At 42.1% G+C, this 17,565-nt stretch overlaps 1 protein-coding gene and 1 non-coding gene across 2 annotated transcripts in view; one reads left to right on the forward strand and one right to left on the reverse strand.

The window, feature by feature from the left end:
- dnai1.2 (dynein, axonemal, intermediate chain 1, paralog 2) overlaps positions 1–17,565 on the reverse strand; it is a 113,474-nt gene that overhangs the window by 15,314 nt on the left and 80,595 nt on the right. The window lies entirely within an intron of this gene.
- On the forward strand, positions 16,498–16,570 carry trnav-uac (transfer RNA valine (anticodon UAC)). Its single transcript has one exon. It is a non-coding gene; the product is annotated as a tRNA-Val (tRNA).

Consider the following 17,565-nt stretch of genomic DNA (forward strand, 5'->3'; position numbering starts at 1 on the left):
AATTGTTCTGTTAAAAGAAAGCTAATAAAGTTGGAAGTCTGTGATTCGAATTCAGGAGCTTTCGGTCCGCTAAACAAAAATAATTGGGCGTCAGGGAAAATTCTTTTTATGACCTACACTTGAAAAATCTGAAAGGCAGTGTAGCTTTAAGAATGTAATTGGTGTGCCAGCCTCAGGCAGCGATTCCATAGTCGCAGTATGGTACCACTGCGTATTGACTAAGTGCCATGTTACATAACCTCAGTTTGTGATGTAATCCTCTATGGCTGAGTGGTCTAGAGTGCTGTCCAGGCAAGGGACGGATTTTGCAATGTTGGTTTGAATCCTGGCGTCGACGTATTTCTGAGTGGGCTATTTTTTTTTTTTTAATTTATGTACCGTAGCTTCTATCTCCCAATCGGACAAAAGCTGAGCTCAGATCTGCCCAGGTCTCTAGTTAGTTTTAGTTTCAGCGTGTCAGTTGGAGATAGTCCTAGTCTTGTAATCTTAGTACAGAGCACACTTAAAAGAATCCATCTGTGTTTTATTGATCTTGTTGCCTCGTGTGCTTTAGATTTCTCAGACACTTTTGTAGAGTCCTGACATTAGAAAGGTCAGGATGCTTTATCTGGATAATAAATGTGGCATACTCTTAGGTCAAAGTGTTCTAAAGCCTTATGTGTATCTTACATTACGTTACGTTACAGGCATTTAGCAGAGGCTCTTATCCAGAGCAATGTACAACGTACCCAGAGCAGCCTGAGGAGTAGTTGGGGGTTCGGTGCCTTGTTCAAGGACACTTCAGCCATTCCTGCTGGTCCAGGGACTTGAACTGGCAATTTTTTGGTCCTAAAGCTGCTTCTCTAACCATTATGCTATCAGATACGAGGCTTTTCTTATAAAAGGAACAATAAGCATGGAGGGTTTAACAAGTTTTACCTTTGACTGCATGAGGTTTTCCATCAGCACTGCAAAAAATTATCTCTTGTTGAGAGAAAATATCTTTAATATGGGTGAATTTATCTATTATTTCTTATTAGAAGTTTACTAGAATTCAAATACAAGATTATTTAGGCCAAAAAAAAATGTGTGTTTCCGGTTACCCGACCGACCCTAATCCGTACCGCCCGACCCTAAACTTTTTTTTTTGTTTTTTTTCCCAGTCGTGACTTTTACATATAACCCAACCACGTGAACCGGAAGTTTTTGTCACTCACTGGGAAAATCAGGGCTTTCCACAAGCGCCGGCTGCCGGCCATACAGCCGACTACACAATTAAGTCCAGCCGGCTACTTTAATGACTTATTTTTGTAGCCCACAGGCTCTAAGTATTAATTTTTGATTTTAATAAAATTAAATGTTTATCTAACGGACTGACAGTAATGTCAAACTGAACCGCACCCATTTAAGTTGTGATTCGCGCTGTTTGTACCGATAATAACCACAAATTCCCCGCAGACTTCGTTGATCGGCCCCGACATGCGGTGTGCGCGCACTCGGCGGAGGCAGTAGTGTGTCGGGGCTGTCGGAGGGAACAGAAGCAGAGATAACCCTTATTTTGTCTTTCACCTAGAGACATGATTCAAACTTTAAAACGTAGACAAAATTCTCCTGTGTGGATCTGGCATTCAACTTTTTTGCTAGGCTCTATACTTTTTGATCAGTCACAGATCAAACACCATGAGCACATCTGGAGAAATGCAGGCTTTATAATGGGGGTCTATGGCGTTACACACCAGTGCAGCTCAGGAGTTTAGAGTGTAGGCAGCTTGAAAAAAAAAAGCTCTAACTTTCTCATTTAAACTGTTTTCTCAGCCACAAGTTTCACTCTACACACACAACTTTCTCAAAAGTTGTAGTCACACATTGTGTGAATCAAGACAAGTGTCTACCTGAGCGATAGGATTTACAGTTTTTGAATGAGAAGCCTGAAAGTAAGGAGAGGACAGCCGCGCTCTCCCATAGACTCACATTATAAACGTGGCAGCGCTTTTACTGCAAAATCAGAAAAGTCACTTGTTTTTAACTCGCTCTATTGTCCACATTTTTTACACTAGGGACAAAAAAAATTACATTAATGTGTTCATGGGAGCCTTGTAGCACTCAATGTGAAAGAATTTTGTGAATAGCTCCTTTCGTTTCCGTGTAAATCAGCGTTCGAGGAGAGGGAACTCTGAGAAAAAGCGCTCTTTGCTTGTTATATCGTGTCTTTTCCCTGCACCGTTACCAAGGCGACGAGCTGCACTCAGGGAGCAGAGAGGGGCGGGGCTGCTCTCTCTCTCTCATGGTATATTGAGCTGTTATATTTACAGAAAAATTCATGTTAAAAGGTGTCTCATGCTGCATCAGATTCATCAGAAGGTGGTAACTCAAGTGACCTGCAAAGAAATTCATTATATTTTGTGAAATTATTCCTGTCTAAATATAGGTTATGGCAGCCATCTTGAAAAAAAAATTCAAAAAAAAAAAAATGCCTGCCTACCGACCCTAGTTTTGAAATCTACGTAACCGGAAACACACACATTTTTTTTTTTGGCCTTAGCTTACTTTGAGACGCTTTTACTAATTTCAAGCCTTAAATTTTCTAATTCTATTGGCAGATAAGTTTGCTTCTTTCTAGAACTGAATGCTTAAAATGACCAAAATTATCTGCCAATAGAATAAGAAAATTTAAGGCTTGAAGTTAGTAAAAGCGTCTCAAAGTAAGCTAAATAATCTTATATTTGAGTTCTAGTAAACTTCTAATAAGAAATAATAGATAAATTCACCCATATTAAAGATATTTTCTCTCAACAAGAGATCATTTTTTTTGCAGTGAAGGTCTAGGAAAGGGGAAACCATGGTCTAATGATTAGAGAAGCAGTGTTAGGACCAAAAGGTTGCTAGTTCAAGTCCCTGGACCAGCAGGAATGGCTGAAGTGCCCTCGAGTAAAGCACCTAACCCCCCCAACTGCTCCCTGGGCTACTCTGGATATGTTGTACATTGCTCTGGATAAGATCATCTGCTAAATGCCTGTAATGTAATGGAAAGGATAGGCGGTTGGAATGCAGCCCAGATGTGTTAGCTTATTAAAGTGTGAAGAAGAACAACTTTTTTCATCATACGTACACTACCGTTCAAAAGTTTGGGGTCACCCAGACAATTTTGTGTTTTCCATGAAAAGTCACACTTTTATTTACCACCATAAGTTGTAAAACGAATAGAAAATATAGTCGAGACATTTTTCTGGCCATTTTGAGCATTTAATCGACCCCACAAATGTGATGCTCCAGAAACTCAATCTGCTCAAAGGAAGGTCAGTTTTATAGCTTCTCTAAAGAGCTCAACTGTTTTCAGCTGTGCTAACATGATTGTACAAGGGTTTTCTAATCCTCCATTAGCCTTCTGAGGCAATGAACAAACACATTGTACCATTAGAACACTGGAGTGAGAGTTGCTGGAAATGGGCCTCTATACACCTATGGAGATATTGCACCAAAAACCAGACATGTGCAGCTAGAATAGTCATTTACCACATTAGCAATGTATAGAGTGGATTTCTGATTAGTTTAAAGTGATCTTCATTGAAAAGAACAGTGCTTTTCTTTCAAAAATAAGGACATTTCAAAGTGACCCCAAACTTTTGAACGGTAGTGTACATACCCAGAGCAGTGGGCAGCCGTGCTACAGCGCCCAGGAAGTAGTTGGGGGTTAGGTGCCTCGCTCAAGGGCACTTCAGCCTAAGGGCCGCCCCATGTTAACTTAACCTGTGGGGGAAACTGGAGCACCCGGAGGAAACCCACACAGAGAACATGCAAACTCCACACAGAAAGGCTCCCATCGGCCACTGGGCTTGAACACTGAACCTTCTTGCTGTGAGGCGACAGTGTTAACCACTACACCACCGTGCCACCCTTACTCCAATTAAACAGGAGCGGATACCTCAAGTGTCTGACGTCACCAGTTCTTGGTTTTACATCGGCAGCATTTTAGTGCTATACAGTATCCGCTGACCCATCACGTTTTGAACAATTACAGTCCCGATAGGAAGAATGGTGCTTGTTCTGCTACTACCTGTAAACCTATTAGCAGGGGCGTATCACCCGCGGGGGATGCGTACGTTTCATCCCCCCCACTTTTGTTGAAACACAATTTCATCCCCCGCACTTTTGTCAGATTAAAATGACATCATTATGAAAATTATACAGCTACTATAAAATGTGTAACAAGGAAGTAAACTATTGCCATAACGTTAGACGAAAAACAGCCATGCAACAGACTCAAAACAGTTTTTCTCACCCGACCAATCAGCAGTTGCGTGAATATAACAGCCAGTTTGCGTAGCGTGCCGAAAGCGCTCAATAATACAGTATCTGTCTGCAGAGCTGCAGAGCCAACACCAGTTTTACCGCTCCTGATTCACCGTTCCAGGTTTGACGTCGCATGCGGTGCTTACTGTGCCTGGCTCTACAGACAGACCCTTCTCAAAGTGCTTGCGATGCCATCGTTCAAACAGTTGTCCCAGGCGCCATGCCCTAAAAGATTGTGTTAATAGTAGTTACTAGTTGTAAAGTCAGTTGAGGCAAGTTTTTTATTACGAGTGTGTGTGTTTGTACCAAGTCTACTTTTCATGCATTATAACTGCTTATTACTTTTTAGAAGAGTTTTTCAATTGAGATTTAAAGGCATTTCAAATCGAATGAATGTTCAATAATTGTTTGGCCATTAAGTGGTTGTTGTATGTGTAGGCTATTGCATCATTTTCAAATTTTATGCATTAAACCTGATGTAATGCATGATGCAAACAAGTTTTGTACACGAGTTTGAATAATTAAAGACATTAAAAGCAGGAACTGCCCCGTCTTATTTGAATGCTATACTAAAGAGGTCCTTCCAGGATGCTGCGCTTCTCCAACATGAACTGATTAGCCATGCCTCCTGCTCACACAAAGCGACCCCAGTCCAAACTGTTATGCATGATGGTGTATGATCTATACACTGTGTATGACTTCTTGGGCTATGTGAAGTTTTTGGTTTTGTTTATATCAGTGTATACCAGTGTAGGCAGCAATACTGACATCTCTGTTATAGAACAGTATCCTGTTACCTAGAATTATCAGTCAATACTTTTTGCCTTCACTTATTGAATAATTACATAGCCCTGGCAGTAACAACACCAAAACCCAACATGATAGATCTCTGCATGAAATGCAGAACTTGGCTGGAGTCAACTGGATTTATAGGCTTTCTGCTGTCCTCCCTTTCATTTGCACCCATGGACCATGGGTATGAAAAAGTTCCATATCGGTCATTGACAGTACATCACAGTGTACACGCCGGCCGTGTATATAGCCATAAACCAATTTCTAATGATATGGCTTCCCCATTCCAGAACACCCCCACTTTTGGAAAGCTTGATACGCCCCTGCCTATTAGCCATCAAGAAATAATTTTACAAATTATAGCCATATTCTCCTCTGATGCCCGTGCATCATTTTTCTGCAAAAGGTAATAATCTGCCAAACGACTCCTGCTCATAAAGCTGCCCGTTTCTCAAGGACAATCTCCTTCTGTTGATTAAATTCTCTATTATTATTCTGAACAAACTCCAAGCGCTGTAAAAACCTCAAAATGGTTTGGAGCAATTCAGAATTCTGATGGGACTCCTTCCCAGCACCTGCTACACTGAATTAAATTGATTTTTTACATCAGACTGGTCATCTGGGAACGTTCAGATCCAGTCATTTGATTTCTCATTTTATGGTGGAGGCCTACTACAGATATGCTGTAGAACAAGTCCAAACTCATTCATTTTAAACACAAGGTGCCCTTCGGCCCACAGACAGCCATTCGGATCGATTTTTATCAAAACGTTGTATGAGAGCAGGGTTGCCAGATTCAGAAGAAGGCTGCAGGTGAAAAGTTCATAAGTGTCTTTTTTTTTTTCGTCTGCTACGATCCTGTTTTCAAGCAAATAATTAAAATGAAATCTAATCGATTCCTGCAAACATTAGCTATCGCAAATTAAAGGAAGATGGGCGGCACGGTGGTGTAGTGGTTAGCGCTGTCGCCTCACAGCAAGAACGTCCTGGGTTCGAGCCCCGGGGCCGGCGAGGGCCTTTCTGTGTGGAGTTTGCATGTTCTCCCCGTGTCCGCGTGGGTTTCCTCCGGGTGCTCCGGTTTCCCCCACAGTCCAAAGACATGCAGGTTAGGTTAACTGGTGACTCTAAATTGAGCGTAGGTGTGAATGTGAGTGTGAATGGTTGTCTGTGTCTATGTGTCAGCCCTGTGATGACCTGGCGACTTGTCCAGGGTGTACCCCGCCTTTCGCCCGTAGTCAGCTGGGATAGGCTCCAGCTTGCCTGCGACCCTGTAGAAGGATAAAGCGGCTAGAGATAATGAATGAATGAATGAATGAAATTAAAGGAAGAGTGTAGGTGCAGACGGTGTACGGTATCTGCGATGTACAGAACCAGTTCTGTTGTTGCAGGGTTGGAATGCTTTTTGCATCGATAGGCTTGGTATTTTGTCACATCGTAAGAGCATGTTCAAACAGAGCACTGAGGCTAATGGGTTATTTTTGTTAAATAGGTTTCTTCTGATTTGGTTTCGGTCTAAATATAGAAGTAAATCTTGCAAGATTGGGAGAGGGGAAAGAGGATTATGGAGTGGATGATGACATTACAAGGTGATAATACAAAGGTGCACACCATGATGACCTTGTTTCCCATGCGAAGGCTGAGAAACATGGAAAATGGCAGATCCATTTTTCAATGTCTGAAATTTTTTGGGCTGGTTTAAGGAGCTTTTTTTTTTGTGAAGGCTGGAAATTTTGCTGATAGCTGACAGCTGTGCATGACAGCAGTACTCCTATTTTAAGGTTGATCTGAGTGTGTCGTGCTTCTGCAGACGAGCCTGATTCTGTTGATCATTTCTTGAGGAAATGGGTGGATCAGGCATGGAAAAATTATAAATTCATTATCTATCCCACCGGGCATTATAAAATAACCAATAATGCTGTCTGGAGAGGCTATTAAAGCTATCAATTTTCCATTTATCCAAAGAGGGGTCTTGGTGGCAGCAGGCTAAGCAGGGTATTCCAGGTGTCTCTCTCCCTAGCAATGCTTTCCAGTTCCTCCTGGGGGATCCCAAGGCGCTCCCAGGCCAGATGATATATATATATATATATATATATATATATATATATATATAATCTCTCCAGCGTGTTCTGGGTCTACCCTGAGATCTCCTCCCAGTTGGACGTGCCCAGAAAACCTCCAAAGGAAGGCTAATCAGATGCCTGAAGCACTTCAGCTGACTCCTTTCGACATGAAGGAGCAGCAGCAGCTCTACTCTGAGATCCCTCCAGATGGCTGAGTTCCTCACCCTATCTCTAAGGCTGAACCCAGCCACCCTACGGAGGAAGCTCAGCTGCTTCAGCTGCTTGTATCCACGATCTCATCCTTTTGGTCACTACCCAAAGCTCATGACCATAGATGAGGGTTGGAATGTAGATTGACTGGTAAACTGAAAGCTTTGCCTTCCAGCTCAGCTCCGTCTTCACCACGACGGTCCGGTACAACATTACCGCATTACTGCTGATGCAGCCACAATCCGCCTGTCCATCTCACGCTCCATTTTACCATCACTCGTGAACAAGACCCCAACATACCTGAACTCCTTCGCTTGGGGCAGCAACTCACTCCCAACCCAGACGGAGCACTCTACCATTTTCCAGTGGAGAACCATTAAAGCTAGTTAGCATTAATCCAAATGTACGGTATGTGCTCATCAAACAGTGAACTTGACAGAGCAGTATCGGCCCTTTTCCACTGCATGCTCCAGGCTCGACTTGACTCAACTCGAATTGACTCTACTTGCTTTTGTTATCAGGTGTTTCTAGATAGATGCTGCATGAAACTGCCGTGATGGCATCATCAACGTGACGCACAGGAACAACAGAAGCTCTCAAAAAGATGCTGATTCTTGGTATGTGGCTGTTTTATCACAGCGAGAGACAAATTTCAGCTTTGTCGTCAACTGAATGTCGCTCATTCAGTTGGTGTGAAATAAAAAAAAAAATAAACACAACAACCCAAACAGAGCTAAAAATTCTTTGTTCTCCATTGTTTCTTTGAATTTTAGTCATATTTGATAATGTCCACCAAAGTTTCTACAGAATGCAGAGTTACTTTGAACAATGTTGAACACCACCTCCGACTGCTGTCTTTGAGAACACAACAAATGTAATCAAGACACGACCCTGATGCTCGATAACGCTGCAAATGAAACTGTTTTAGCAATCGAGTTCCCTGTGAAAATTACAATCCCTTGGATTGTAAACCCTGTGCGGTACATATGGAAGAGGAGGTACAGCTTTGGGACTCTTCCTAATGCAGGGTTCCTGCTGACGCTCATCGCTGACGAACATAATCCATCAGTGACAAAGAGAAAATTACTAGTAATCGTCACAGTGATGAATGTACCGTATTTGCCATCATTATCATAAGTCATCTTTTCTAGAAAAACCAGAGTGTAAACAATGAGTGTAAACAATTGTGACCAATAAAAATCGATTATACAATGACCAAATGGATGCCAAGCTTTTGACCAATCGCAGTGCGTCTTAATCATCCTGGTGTGGTGGTGTAATTATCTCTGCGTGAACCGAACACCGGCGCAGTCTAAGCTGAGGAAGTTTTTTGGGCTTCTTCAAGCACTGAAGATGATTTAAGGGCTGAAACAGATACGGCGGAGGCACACTCGGAGCCCTGACCATCCCCGAGCACATGGGACACGGTCTGTAATACAAAGGTCGGTAAAAAACGGCAAAGTGAAAGTGCTGTCAGCTACGACAAGCAACTGAAGGGAGCTATGTTTCGGGCAGCGTGGCATGTCGAGTTCCCGTGGCGAACGTTGAGTTCAGTTTGTAAATCAACGGGAAAATCGGATTCTTTCACTGTTGGTTGGTCCAAGATTCTTCTCGACTCTGTTCAACTGTAAATCGTTTTGTGTTGAAGTAAAGGCTAAAGGGAGTCCGAATACCGCTTTTGAATAATTTCCTGCTAAAATAACCTTAAGTAAGCTTAAACTAAAGAGGTTAATTTTAGCCTGATGGTGCACAGGGTACCCAAAATCAAGTCTTTCTTATTCGAGTCTGGAGTGGAGCCCAAATTTTATATGTAATGGAGAGGCCTAGCTGGATCTGTACAAATATTTACATTGTGCCAGTTTGGTTGGTATAAACCTGTATTAAGTCCACTTTGATAAGTCGGTAACTAAGAAAAAATAAGAAAACGTGAAGAATACTTCTCTGACTTGATTTTTCAAGGGGAAAAAAAAACGTTGAATATTTTTCAGAACCCAGTAGGAACCCTGCTAATGGAAAGCAATCTTTAGCTTGTTCAGAACATCCCGTCTTGCATGATGATGATGCAGTGATCGTGATTCTCTCTGACCAATCGGTAGTCGTCAGTGTTATCACGTCACTTTTTGGTATCACCTCAGTTCACTTGGAACCATGACGGACGCGATACCCCCCCCAAAAAAAAAGTACCAGGCACTATCCACAACTTCTGTTTGATGGAAAACCAAAAAGGAAAAAAAAATGGCGTAGAGTCGAGTCAAGTTGAGCCAGTACCATGCGGCAGAAAAGAGCTGCAAGTGTTAAATGAAGTTTCTCTGTTCTTCCTCTTCATATGAGATTTTTTAGCGACCCATCCCTCCATCTTTATGTCCCTGCCCCAGGAGATAAACATCTGATTGATGAAGACACTAAAGTCGGGATTTTCATACTATGTTTGCTTTGATTGATGATGCCAAGAGCTCAGCATGTCCTTGGTACCCGAACTAATTGAATTGTTTATCTTTGTCTTCCCTCAGCTGTAGTGAGCTATTGCTCCTCAATGTTTTCTGTAGCTTCCTTCCATAAAAGAATAACATGCTGACCAATACATATCTGTGACGAATCTCAGTCATCCAGGTGCATAGTAATCTGTGGTTGGTTGAAGAGAGCAACTGGACTTGCTTGAAGATGATCCATGAGAGGATAAATACTGGATACTCCCTATTTGACAGACAGAACTGAGGAGGATGAGAGGCGAAACGTTTTCAAGAATCTTCAAGCAAGTCCAGTTGCTCTCTTCAACCAACCACAGATTACTATGTACCTGGATGACTGAGATTCGTCACAGATATGTTTCTACGCACTTTGGGATGAGATCCCTTTGACTGGTGCGGGAGTATGAGAGGACTTCCAGAAAACTGGCAGACATCTTAGCCAGAGAGGATCGTTCATTTTTTGTCAACCTGGAACGACCATCATTGAACAGAGGTGGGTGTCTATGATATCTTTTATCAGCCACCTACAATGCAGCCATCAGCATTCTGATTCGGATTCTATGATGATCCATGAGAGGATAAATACTGGATACTCCCTATTAGTCAAACAGAACTGAGGAAGCCTTTAGGATGAATCTTCAAGCAAGTCCAGTTGCTCTCTTCAACCAACCACAGAATGTTGACCAATACGTTTCCCAAAGTCTTGGTGCATATATGTATGTATGTATGTACAACCCCGATTCCAAAAAAGTTGGGACAAAGTACAAATTGTAAATCAAAACGGAATGCAATAATTTACAAATCTCAGAAACTGATATTGTATTCACAGTAGAACATAGACAACATATCAAATGTCGAAAGTGAGACATTTTGAAATTTCATGCCAAATATTGGCTCATTTGAAATTTCATGACAGCAACACATCTCAAAAAAGTTGGGACAGGGCAATAAGAGGCTGGAAAAGTTAAAGGTACAAAAAAGGAACAGCTGGAGGACCAAATTGCAACTCATTAGGTCAATTGGCAATAGGTCATTAACATGACTGGGTATAAAAAGAGCATCTTGGAGTGGCAGCGGCTCTCAGAAGTAAAGATGGGAAGAGGATCACCAATCCCCCTAATTCTGCGCCGACAAATAGTAGAGCAATGTCAGAAAGGAGTTCAACAGTGTAAAATTGCAAAGAGTTTGAACATATCATCATCTACAGTGCATAATATCATCAAAAGATTCAGAGAATCTGGAAGAATCTCTGTGCGTAAGGGTCAAGGCTGGAAAACCATACTGGGTGCCCGTGATCTTCGGGCCCTTAGACGGCACTGCATCACATACAGGCATGCTTCTGTATTGGAAATCACAAAATGGGCTCAGGAATATTTCCAGAGAACATTATCTGTGAACACAATTCACCGTGCCATCCGCCGTTGCCAGCTAAAACTCTATAGTTCAAAGAAGAAGCCATATCTAAATATGATCCAGAAGTGCAGACGTCTTCTCTGGGCCAAGGCTCATTTAAAATGGACTGTGGCAAAGTGGAAAACTGTTCTGTGGTCAGACGAATCAAAATTTGAAGTTCTTTATGGAAATCAGGAACGCCGTGTCATTCGGACTAAAGAGGAGAAGGACGACCCAAGTTGTTATCAGCGCTCAGTTCAGAAGCCTGCATCTCTGATGGTATGGGGTTGCATTAGTGCGTGTGGCATGGGCAGCTTACACATCTGGAAAGACACCATCAATGCTGAAAGGCATATCCAGGTTCTAGAGCAACATATGCTCCCATCCAGACGATGTCTCTTTCAGGGAAGACCTTGCATTTTCCAACATGACAATGCCAAACCACATACTGCATCAATTACAGCATCATGGCTGCGTAGAAGAAGGGTCCGGGTACTGAACTGGCCAGCCTGCAGTCCAGATCTTTCACCCATAGAAAACATTTGGCGCATCATAAAACGGAAGATACGACAAAAAAGACCTAAGACAGTTGAGCAACTAGAATCCTACATTAGACAAGAATGGGTTAACATTCCTATCCCTAAACTTGAGCAACTTGTCTCCTCAGTCCCCAGACGTTTACAGACTGTTGTAAAGAGAAAAGGGGATGTCTCACAGTGGTAAACATGGCCTTGTCCCAACTTTTTTGAGATGTGTTGTTGTCATGAAATTTAAAACCACCTAATTGTTCTCTTTAAATGATACATTTTCTCAGTTTAAACATTTGATATGTCATCTATGTTCTATTCTGAATAAAATACGGAATTTTGAAAGTTCCACGTCACTGCATTCCGTTTTTATTTACAATTTGTACTTTGTCCCAACTGTTTTGGAATCGGGGTTGTATGTATGTATGAGTGTGTATATGAAGCTGATGTATCATACATTCTACTCATTTCCTTTGATCAGACCGAACAGAAATATGGCACTGCAGACTGAGTGATGCATGATCAAACTTTTAATGCCTGAAGTCAAAGATTGAAGGATTGTAAATCAGAAAGCAGTACCAAAATTTCATGAAGAACTTGTGCTAAATCCCGGGGCAGTTTCTCTTATTCAGAAAGCAGTGGATCTTTCAAACACTTTTTAATTCCTTTCATGTTCAGCATGCGTTCAAAATGGACTTCATAGCTTTTCTTCAAAGCAGAGAAGAGATCCAGATGCCTGACAGATTAAGCTGGACTCCAGATATCACAGTTCAGTAGATGATGTAAATCAATATTCTTTGCCATCCGCTAGCTGGCTGCAGCACTGTGCGGTCACTTGACCAGAGAAAGGCCATTTTACAGATAACAGCCTGCTGATGAGTAATACACTGAAGTGACGACGTGTCAACTTGCAATTAATTCAGTGCCTGGCGAATTTAAACTGTGGTTTATCCCACAGTGATCATGATGGGTCAAAAGGTGTTGATTCATTTTCTATAATGGCAGCTCTGACGGTAGTGCTGACTACACATTAGGCAAATCAGAAGCATGATGGTTAGAGAAGCAGCTTTGGGATCAAAAGGTTGCCGGTTCGATTCCCTGGAATGGCTGAAGTGCCCTTGAGCAAGGCATCGAATCTCCAACTGCTCCCCAGGCTGCTCTGGATAAGAGTGTCTGCTGAATGCCATTAATGTAATGTAGCGTTTATATAAATGCACTTGTTTCAGTATGTTATTGCTTCTAGAGCAACAACATACACAGGGGCTTCCATGATGGATGCTCCACATAAATGAATTTAAAAACGTGTTTGTTGATATGACGACATTTCTGAAGGAGTCTCTGCACTCCAGCAGGCGACTCAGTGGGAGTTTGTTCAGCTCGACGTGCTTGCCTTGGTTCCTGCTGACAGAAATGCGTCTCTCTGTGGTAAGGCTCACAGTGGTTGCTTGTGTGTTTATATCAACATGGAATGGTGCAAGAACTGGGTGCCAGTTTCTACTCATTGCTCACTGGTTTATTCACACTAGAACTGTGGACTGGTCTTTTAAATTATTATTATTATTATTATTATTATTATTATTAATAATTTGTGCGAGCAGCACTGGCGGAAATTGTTACTCTCACTCGGGATCTTTCTATTTTCTTCTTCTTATTATTATTCTTGGGCGGCACGGTGGTGTAGTGGTTAGCGCTGTCGCCTCACAGCAAGAAGGTCCTGGGTTCGAGCCCCGGGGCCGGCGAGGGCCTTTCTGTGTGGAGTTTGCATGTTGTCCCCGTGTCCGCGTGGGTTTCCTCCGGGTGCTCCGGTTTCCCCCACAGTCCAAAGACATGCAGGTTAGGTTAACTGGTGACTCTAAATTGACCGTGAGTGTGAATGGTTGTCTGTGTCTATGTGTCAGCCCTGTAATGACCTGGCGACTTGTCCAGGGTGTACCCCGCCTTTTGCCTGTAGTCAGCTGGGATAGGCTCCAGCTTGCCTGTGACCCTGTAGAACAGGATAAAGCGGCTTGAGATAATGAGATGAATGAGATGAGATTATTATTCTCGTAACATATTTTTAGGATGCTCCAATCATCACCAAATTTCACATGAATACCTCTGGGCTGAATTACGTTGCTTTGACTTTTGGTGCTGATCTGGATCACTGATCCAGAATGATCCATGAAAAGCAGGATTTTTTTCAATGACTTATAATTCTATCAATTTTCATGATTTTTTTCAGTCAGTTTATTTATTTATTTATTTTTTATTTTGTTCAGGGCGGCAGGGTGCAATTTTTCCTTGACCATCAATTGACAAAGGTCAGCTTGCGCAAATTACTGCGACTTTAGTCACAGTCTCTGTCTAGTTATTATTATTATTATTTGTTTTTTTTTAATGGCTGATTTGTGTTTTACTATGCACTAATCAGCACCTATCTATCTATCTTTTTATTATAATTTCACTCTCGCCCCGTTTTACTAATTATAGTACTGTCCTGCGATGTTTGAACATGTCTCATGTAGTTCTATGTTGTTTTATGCAGCACCATGGTCCTGGAGGAACGTTATTTCATTTCACTGTGTACTGTACCACCTCTATATGGTTGAAATGAATGAAATAAACCTACTGGTATTTGTTCATATGTTTACAAAGGGGTTTCTGGATTCGAATGCTATGCTAGATCACATTATTTTCCTTCTTAGCTTAACTACAAACCTACAGTCCTCTCTACAGTCACTGCAGTTTTGTAAAAAATAATCTAAACTACTACGGTAACTCTTGCAAGTTTTGTCTCCCTTGTGGTTTGGATGATGCTTGCATGTCTTTCGTTTGGTGACGTTTTATATTGTGTTTGTTTTGCTTCAGCTATGAGAGAGACAGCAAGGCCAGTTGTTCGTGTCCCTGCCTTGGTAATGCATCATCCGTGAATCTGGGGGCAGAGCTTCTAAAGAAGCACTGAAGGGAGGTGGCTGCAATCAATATCTCATCTCATCTCATCATCTCTAGCTGATGACGTTCTGTACAAGTCGCCAGGTCATCACAGGGCTGACACATAGACAACCATTCACACCTACGGTCAATTTAGAGTCACCAGTTAACCTAACCTGCATGTCTTTGGACTGTGGGGGAAACCGGAGCACCCGGAGGAAACCCACGCGGACACGGGGAGAACATGCAAACTCCACACAGAAAGGCCCTCGCCAGCCACGGGGCTCGAACCCGGACCTTCTTCCTGTGAGGCGACAGCGCTAACCACTACACCACCGTGCCGCCCCTGCAATCAATATAACAAAGTCAATATTTGGTGCGAGACGAGCCTTTGCTTTAAAAAATAATAATAATAATAATTGTGGTTTCAAGTTCAATGAGTGCAGTTTTATGCGGAAATGAGCTGTAGGTTTTACTGAGCATCTTCCAGAACCAACCGCAGTTCTTCTGGACACTTTGACTGCCGCACTTGGGTCTTAATTTTGCCCCAAAACCCAGCAGCCTTCATTATTTCTTTTTTTAATCTGAAAAGTGCTCTTATGTAATATACTGCTCAGATGCAAGTGTGGTTTTTTTTTTTCTGCACCATTTAATTTTGTGCTGGAAAATGAACACTTGGAATCCAAAATGTTTTTGCAATGTTTTGACTTGATAATGTAGAAGTCATAAAATAGAAATCTATAACAAAGATTGTATGAAAAAAAAGGTGCCTAAGACTTTTACGCAGTACTGTGTGTGTGTATATATATATATATATATATATATATATATATATATATATATATATAAATAGTGTTATACCAATACTTTAATTAGCAATTAATGATATTATAAAGTGTCATTTTACTTATTAATAACACAATTTTGAAATTATCATTATCATTATCTCTAGCCGCTTTATCCTGTTCTACAGGGTCGCAGGCAAGCTGGAGCCTATCCCAGCTGACTACGGGCGAAAGGCGGGGTACACCCTGGACAAGTCGCCAGGTCATCACAGGGCTGACACATAGACACAGACAACCATTCACACTCACATTCACACCTACGGTCAATTTAGAGTCACCAGTTAACCTAACCTGCATGTCTTTGGACTGTGGGGGAAACCGGAGCACCCCGAGGAAACCCACGCGGACACGGGGAGAACATGCAAACTCCACGCTGGGCTCGAACCCACAACCTTCTTGCTGTGAGACGACGGTGCGAACCGCGACACCGCCACAATTTATATTAATTTAGTTATTTCTAGATTCATGTGAATGTTAATTCAATCTATTTTAATCGGAGGAAATTTAATTATCAGTTTAATCTTTGTTGTTCCTTCTTCCAAGTGCGGGTTTTCACTTTGCTCGTTCTCTGATATACAGGACTGTGCAAAAAGCTTAGTGCTGTAAAGCAAAGAAGCCTTCAAAAGCAATGAAATAAAATGTTTCTCCATTTATACAAAAATACTAAGAGCAGTAAACAGTAATAACGTGAACAAAGTCAATATTTGGTCTGAAAATCCTTTGCTTTAAGAAAAACTTGAGTCTCGGGTAAAGTTTTACTGTCGAGCTTGATTTTTTTTGCAGCAAACCCAACAGACTTCATTGGTTTTGTTTTTTTGTTTTTTTATCTGAAAAGTGGTCTCTTATGCAATATACTGCTTTCTTTAATGATAAACATTTTTCTGTCACACTTTTTTTGGGGGAAAAATAATATTTGGAAACTGTTTTTTTTCCTGACTTAAGAATACAAAAGTCATCAGAAACCTTTATAAATAACTCTGCATGCCTATAAGGTTGTCTAAGACTTTTGCGCAGTACTATAACTGGTTCCATAGTGTAGCGGTTATCACGTCTACTTTACACGCAGAAGGCCCTGGGTTCGAGCCCCAGTGGAACCAAAAATTTGGGCGGCACACTGGTGTAGTGATTAGCATGGTCGCCTCACAGCAAGAAGGTTCCGGGTTCGAGTCCAGCAGCTGGCGAGGGCCTTTCTGTGCGGAGTTTGCATGTTCTCCCCGTGTCCGCGTGGGTTTCCTCCGGGTGCTCTGGTTTCCCCCCACAGTCCAAAGACATGTGGTTAGGTTAATATGGGACGGCCTTGGGCTGAGGTGCCCTTGAGCGAGGCACCTAACTCCCAACTGCTCTGGGTATATGCGTGTGCGCTCACTGCTTCAGATGGGCAGAAAGGAATTTCACAAATGTGTGATGAAGAAAGTTGTGCTTTCTTTCTTATATGTGAGTTTTATTGTCAGATTTCGCTGAACATTTTTACATTTGGAATTGATTTATGAATTAAATCATTCAGTCACTCACGTCAAAAATTCACATCGGTTTCAGCTTTTACCGTACAAATCCTGATTTATTTATTTTTTTCATCCTTATGATAAGATTTTATGATCAGATCGAGGCCATAGGATTGAGGATCAAATCTCGTCACATATAAACAAGTTTTGAGTTTAGTACAAGTTTAGTTTTGGCCTCTTTAAAACAGTGAAGGAGGGTGGCACGGTGGTGTAGTGGTTAGCGCTGTCGCCTCACAGCAAGAAGGTCCGGGTTCGAGCCCCGTGGCCGGCGAGGGCCTTTCTGTGCGGAGTTTGCATGTCCGCGTGGGTTTCCTCCGGGTGCTCCGGTTTCCCCCACAGTCCAAAGACATGCAGGTTAGGTTAACTGGTGGCTCTAAATTGACCGTAGGTGTGAATGTGAGTGTGAATGGTTGTCTGTGTCTGTGTGTCAGCCCTGTGATGACCTGGCGACTTGTCCAGGGTGTACCCCGCCTTTCGCCCGTAGTCAGCCGGGATAGGCTCCAGCTTGCCTGCGACCCTGTAGAACAGGATAAAGCGGCTAGAGATAATGAGATGAGATGAGATGAGATGAGAAAACAGTGAAGTGGAAG

This window comes from Neoarius graeffei, chromosome 12, assembly GCF_027579695.1.
Source record: "Neoarius graeffei isolate fNeoGra1 chromosome 12, fNeoGra1.pri, whole genome shotgun sequence".
NCBI classification, from domain to species: Eukaryota; Metazoa; Chordata; class Actinopteri; order Siluriformes; family Ariidae; genus Neoarius; species Neoarius graeffei.